We start from the raw sequence: 6000 nt of genomic DNA on the forward strand, positions 1-6000 counted from the left end.
CCATCCGACCCCTCCGTTTTTGCAAGCCAGACTCGGGGGTTCTGCTTGGCCGGCAGGCTGCCCCTCCACTCCGGCTCCCTCCAGTCAGTCCGTGGAGCACGCACTGCCTGGCCGCCCTTCCTACCTTCTTCCATGGGCCTCTCGTGTGCACTTGGCTCCGGAGACTCCGTTCTGCTAATCCTCTGGTGGTTTTCTGGGTTATTTAGGCAGGTGTAGGTGAAATCTAAGTGATCAGCAAGATGCGCGGTGAGCCCAGCGTCCTCCTATGCTGCCATCTTCCCGAAGTATCCCCTATTTTTTTTTTAAATCCATTCTGGCACCTTATGTCTTTTGACTGGAGCATTTAATCAATTTACATTGAAAGTAATTATTGATTGAGTTGTACTTACTGCCATTTTATTCCTTGTTTTCTGGTTGTTTTTAAATATTTTCTCTGATCCTTTCCTATCTTTCTCTCTAGAAATCTTATTTATCTTTAAAGCATTTTACCCTCTTCCGTTTATAATTATCTTAAATATTTACACTTATTGTGATATTTTGCTTTGACTGTGAAACATAATTGAGAAAATTCAGGGAGAGAAGGAGGTCAATTGTATTTACTCATATTTTTACTCTTTATTTTTTAAAAAATATTTTCCTACATTTCATGTTATTCCAATTTTTTCTCCTTTATACCTTTCCTTTCTTTATTGAGACTCTTTTTTGTTAAAATTTTCCAAATTTTATTAGTTTTAAGGATTTTCATGTTGCTTATTGAAGTGTTTTATCATTTACTTCTGGACCAGATAACTTCCTTTAGCCATTTTTTAAGATAAAGTCTGTGGGCAACTAATGTTCTTTGTTTTCCTTTCTGAGAGTCTCCCTCCCCTTCATTATTAAAGAATATATAACTGACTGTAGACTTGGGATGACAATTCTTGTCTTTCCATACTTAAAAAAAGTGTTGTGGCATTTACTTCTGTCTTTCATAACTTCTGATGAAAAACTTGTTTGGATTAAGGTAAGGTGTTTTTCTCACTTTTGTGAGAAAGTTTTTTTTTTATTTTTCTTTAATTTTCATAATATGATTATGGTATATCTCAACTTGGGTTTCTTTGGGTTTATCCTTGTTGTGGTTCATTCAACTTCTTGTATCTGTAGCTGTATAATTTTGCCATGAATGGAAATTTTCAGCCATTATTTCTTTGAGTACTTATTCTACTTTCATGTCCAGATTGACCATGTCAAACCCCCTCCCACCTTTTTAATTAAAGTATCATTCCATTTCTCCAGCTTGAAATAGTATAGGTGTTTTATAAGCCTTTTGCTTCTTAATTTATATTGGCAATGACAACATGATTTAGGAGAGAAATTTTCCATCTCTCAGTTTTTACCAGGCAAGGCTACTTTGTTCAGGAAAGAAAAGTCTTACAGAAAATTTTTTATTTTTGTCTTGAATGCCTTCAAGTATGTTATTTATAAATCTTATCATTCTACTGCCTCATTTATATTAGACATTCCTACCTTATTCATGAAAGTCTTCCATTTACTTATATGTTCTGGTATAGCAACTTTATTGAAATTTATTTCATCTTCTTAACTGTCATAGCAATGGTTATTTTGTTCATGACAGAAATCTTTCACCTTTCACCCCTGCCTCCTTCATATGAAAAGTCTTCACTATGTTTTCACTGGGCATATATTTATTTTCCTTTTAAAAAAATAATGAAATAAGCATTCCTATTTTTTGAGTGTCTCAGGAATAGTTGTTTTGTTCTCTAAACTTGGCATGGTTACCCCATTCTTGTAAGAAGTTTTCCCATATCTTTCTTTGCATTAGCAATGGTCACTTGTTCAAAAGTATTGCTCAAGGAATACTTGAGCAGTATTCCTTGTATCTGCCCAGCTATGGCTACTTTGCTCATTAGAAGAAGCCTTCTAATTCCCATTTAAACTTGTGCATGAAATAAATCTTCCATATTTCTTTAAAAAAGCATAGAAAATGTACTTAGTAAACACATCTTCTGCCTCAAACCTTGTGATCTTCACTAGCCACAGTAAATTTATAAACAAAAGAACTTTCCTTTCCATGCCTGCAAGGGCACAGCTACTTTATTTAGCAAAAAGTCTTCCATTTTCATGACCTGATGAGATAAATTCTCCTTTCTTCCATACCTCAAACAACCATACATCCGCACCCACATACATTTTTCTACTTCCTTGTCTGCCTCAACCACAGCTTCATTATTCATGAAAGAAGTCTTTGACATCTGTACATGCTTCAGCCTTTGAGCTGCTTTCCTATGAAAACTGGTCTGCTCTCTTCCTCTTTGAACTGACCATGGCCAGTTTTTTCACTAAGTAAATATCCCACTTCCCTGCACAAAGAGTGTCATAAAGTCATTACGGCCAGAATGTCTAGTCATACTTCTTAGATTTGAAGTATAACCTTGAGCAATTAATTCAACTGATTCATGTTGCAGTTTCCTCATGTGTGAGATTAGGAAAACATCAGCAATAATACTTAGTTAATAGGTCATTTTCAAGATGAAATATAATAATGTATGTAAAACATCTAAAACACATAGTAAGTACTAGAAGTGTTGGGAAGTATTATTTTTGCATATATATCATTAAAAATCAACTAGAAAAAGAAAAATGTATAAAAGGTTCCAGGCCTAAGTGCTTTTTTCATGAATAATTGTGTAACTTCACATGCCTACAATAACCATGGGTACAATTTTTATTAAAACATCTTCCCTATTGCTCTTTGCACTGGCCATGGCTATCTTGTTTGGAAAAGAAGACTTTTACCTCTTTGTCAGCACCATTGATGATACTTTGCTCACAAAAGATGTGTACTATAGTCTAAATGTGTTCTCTCCACATTATATGTTGAAATCCTAACCCCCAAGATGATGGTGTTAGGAAGTGAGGCATTTGGGAGGTGCTTAGGTAATGAGGATGGAGACCGTATTATTTGTTAGTTGCCTTATAAAAGAGACCGCTAAGGTACTCCTTAGCCCCTTCCATCATGTAATATTATAGCAAAAATACAGCTAATTATGAACAAGGAAGTGAGCCATCATTAGACACCAAATCTAATGCTATCTTTATCTTGAACTTCTCAGCCTCAGAACTATGAGAAATTAAATTCCGTGGTTTATAAGCCACCCCAATGTGTGGTATTTTGATATGTCAACCCAAATAGAATAAAAATGCACTTTGCTTTCTAATATGTACTAGTCATGTCTACTTAGATCATAAAATGTCTTCTTTCTCCCAGTTTCTACCAACCACAGGGTCACAAAAAAGTATTCTATCATCCTGTTTGCATTGGCCACATGACTGCTTTGTTCAAGAAATCCATCTCCCATTTGCCTTACTGCCTCAGCATTGTTTCTATTTTGCTCGTGAACAAATCTTCTATTTTTTGTCAGCAGTGATGATGGCAATTTGCACACAAGTCCTTCACTTTCAGTTTTAAATGGCCTATCTATGCATACTTTTTCATGAAAGAAGCTTTCCATTTTTTTTTTTTTTTTGATCTGTACCAGTCATGCTTACCTTGATGATAAAAGAACGTCTTCCACCTTTTTCTTTTTCCTGGTCATGGTCATCTTGTCCATAAAAGAAATCTAATTCTGTGGCTAACATGTCCATAAAAATTACAATCGTTCCAAATCTTTTACAGCACAGACCAAGGATACTTAATTCCTGAAGATAGTCTTCCACCTCTCTGGGATGTCCAGCTGTCAGATCTTGACTACTGTGCCTAGCTTGAATCCTTATTTTTATTGCAAATTTGAATCCTGCTGGTGAACCCCACATATCCACATCCTCTTACCAAACACATGCAAACTAATGGTTGATTTACTTATATCAAACAAGGTAATATGGTAATCTACCTGGGTTATTTTATTACCATGATATCCCTTTATAACTACTCACTGCTTCAGAACTTCATCCTGAACATTTTCTTTCAGAGAAATTATGATTGCCAATCTTGCTACCATTTTTTTATCTTCTAGTTTCATTCCTATCTTGACAAGATACAAAGAGAGACTTAAAAGGTATTCTAACCAATACAAAGTCCCAGGCAAGGACATCTAAATGGGAGACACCATTTGGCTCCCCTTCTTACAATTTTATATTGTATGCCTATGACAATTCATAAACATTTATTCCAGTTTCCATGTTTTATGTTTCATTGGGTATGACCCTCCACCATATATCCTACTTATTTCTCCAACCCATGAAGGAGAATACAAGTATAACACAGAAGAGATGCTATAACCATAGTGACAAAATGACCAATTTTGGTACCTTGTTCTCTGGAAGGGAAAAGATCACAAAAATAGTCATGGAAATTCCCTTTCCCTTCAGGAATGCACTGAAATGCATTAGGGCTTTCTATGGGTAAACCTGAAAAAAGGTTTTAGGGCTTAAGGAAGGGTATCTTTGGAAAGTATGTTTATCCCAATACAGCCATCTCATTAGATCAACTTGTTCAGACAAACACGGGATGTCGATTTGTAAAAAGTCAGCTGTGGGTGAATGTGAAATGCTTTTTTCCTGAGAATAAAATGAATTGCTTCTCTTGCTTAGACCTACTGCTCTTGTTTCTAGAATTTCTGAGTCCCATTTGGCTTCATACCTTGGCTTTTGATTTTCAACTCATGCTCATTTAAAAGCTTGATGAGTTACTTTGGACATGCATACCTGCCTTGAATTTGGCACCTTCCTTCAGACCTGATGTTCTGTATTCTTACTTCAGATCTACACACCATAATTGCAGGTAAGAGGCTCTCCTTAACTTCACCCATTTCTCTGGGTAACTTTTTTCTTTCAGTCTCTACAGCATGAATTAGAAGGTTGAATAAACTGTACAAATGGAGACTAACAGTAACTTTAATGTAGAAGTACCAGCTATTAGGGGGTAAGGGAGAGCTAAAGCTGATGAATATATATACATAACTTCTCCTTTCCACAGACTCCCTGCAGCACCCTCAATGCAAGTTTAGCTCAATCCTTTGGAAAATAAAAATGGGAATTCCATATAGATAGGCCTCTTTATAAAAATTACAAATATTTTAAAATTCAAAAGTATCTACTTATATATATTTCCTAAGAAAATCTATAAGACTGTTGTTTCTAAAATCTTTACTACTAAGGGCAGTGTTAAGAGGAATTATCCTGCTCATTCCTTAGCACATAGGATAACATTGTCTTTCAATTGGGCATGTGAAGATTGTTCATGGTTTCTGACTACCACCTGGTTATGTTTGTTTCATCTAGGTGTTTCTGGCTACAGCTGCCATTCATCAGATCCACCAAGGGGAACAACCAGTGAGCATACTTCTATATTCTGAAAACTGGCCTGGAACTGTCCACAACCCAAGGTCCTAAGAGCATTTGGACACCAAGAATTACTTCTGCATACTGCCATAAATGCCAATTCTCCAGTAACATGTCGAGGAAGTAAGAAGGGAAAGACCTTAATCAGTCCCTGTATACACATTCTAATTTAGAAAAAAGAGACCTGGAACACAGGAGACAAGGGTGTGTTGTAGGACAAAATGGAGAGTATGTTAGGTACAGTGAAAAATATATTTTAATACATAAGCTGGAAAGTAAAGAGAACCTGAAAATACAGGTGGTAATATTGCAAATTTCTGAATATTTCTAAAATACAGAAATATTTCTTAGGTGATCTGAAGACAGAAAGTATTTTGAATGAGAGGTGGATTTTATTTTATTTTATTTTTAAAAAAAAATTTTTAACGTTTATTTTTGAGACAGAGAGAGACAGAGCATGAACGGGGGAGGGTCAGAGAGAGGGAGACACAGAATCTGAAACAGGCTCCAGGCTCTGAGCTGTCAGCACAGAGCCCGACGCGGGGCTCGAACTCACGGACCGCGAGATCATGACCTGAGCCGAAGTCGGCCGCTTAACCGACTGAGCCACCCAGGCGCCCCGAGTGGTGGATTTTAAATGAAACAATTAAATTCATACTTAGT

At 36.2% G+C, this 6000-nt stretch overlaps 1 long non-coding RNA gene across 1 annotated transcript in view; it reads left to right on the forward strand.

Moving 5' to 3' along the window:
* LOC145714002 (uncharacterized) overlaps positions 1-5726 on the forward strand; it is a 94220-nt gene extending 88494 nt beyond the window's left edge. The window contains exons 2-3 of the long non-coding RNA XR_014136763.1: positions 4609-4777; positions 5278-5726. This is a non-coding gene — a long non-coding RNA (uncharacterized LOC145714002). The remainder of the gene's footprint in view (positions 1-4608; positions 4778-5277) is intronic.
* The last annotated feature ends 274 nt before the right edge of the window (positions 5727-6000 follow it).

Source organism: Panthera onca, chromosome X (genome assembly GCF_046562875.1).
Source record: "Panthera onca isolate mPanOnc1 chromosome X, mPanOnc1 haplotype 2, whole genome shotgun sequence".
Classification (NCBI taxonomy): Eukaryota; Metazoa; Chordata; class Mammalia; order Carnivora; family Felidae; genus Panthera; species Panthera onca.